The sequence below is a fragment of the Numenius arquata genome, chromosome 7, assembly GCF_964106895.1.
Source record: "Numenius arquata chromosome 7, bNumArq3.hap1.1, whole genome shotgun sequence".
NCBI lineage: Eukaryota > Metazoa > Chordata > Aves > Charadriiformes > Scolopacidae > Numenius > Numenius arquata.
Window position 1 is genome coordinate 50,963,260 of NC_133582.1, and position 793 is coordinate 50,964,052.

A 793-nucleotide genomic window follows, 5' to 3' on the forward strand; every position below is an offset into this window, starting at 1 on the left:
CCTTTTAGCTCAGCTTCATGGGTGGGCTTGGCTCAAAGCATTCTTTCCGCCTGGGTTGCCAAATTCAAAGAAACAGGTGGAGTTAGACTATAAGATGTTTACTCCTGTTATGCTGGAATTCCTTTGCTCTTGCCTGAGGCTCTACTTCGGAGGCCTTCAAAGTCAAAACTGCCACTCCGTTCTTGCCTGAAACGTTTTGTTCTTGCGTTTCTCTCCTGTCAACGGGAATTAGAGGAACCTGAAATGTTGTCCTTGTCTAAATACAGAGCTAAAAGTAATTCCATGCTTTGGGATGCTCAAAGCATTACTGTCTGCTGGTGGTGAGATGGGCAAGAATGAGGGAAACACACCAGCACCCTTAGCAGACACCCCTTGTTGAGCCCCCTGTACAACCTACATGGGGAGAAGGCTCTAGTTCATGGATCTAACTGCAGGGGAGGAGTGTAAAGGACCACAATGGGGAAACAGTGCTGGTACAACCAACTCATCCATTTAAAAGGCATACAGGAAGGAAACTATAAAAACGGGATAGGTGTTTTCCATTTTTTTGTTTGTTTGTTTTTGGTTTTGTTTTTGTTTTTTTTATTAACAAGTTATGTTTATATTAGAGGGAAGTGTGCTCCGCAGTATGGCCTGCAATCCGTGTCCCCTGGCTGTCCCTATATGGAGACCTCCTGGATGGCACAACAGTTCCCTTCTAGCCTGTGCTCTGGCCTTTAGTTCCCTTGGAAACCAAACACTCAGTTACACTCTTACTAAAAGCAACAAATATAACAACAATTATTTTTTAAGT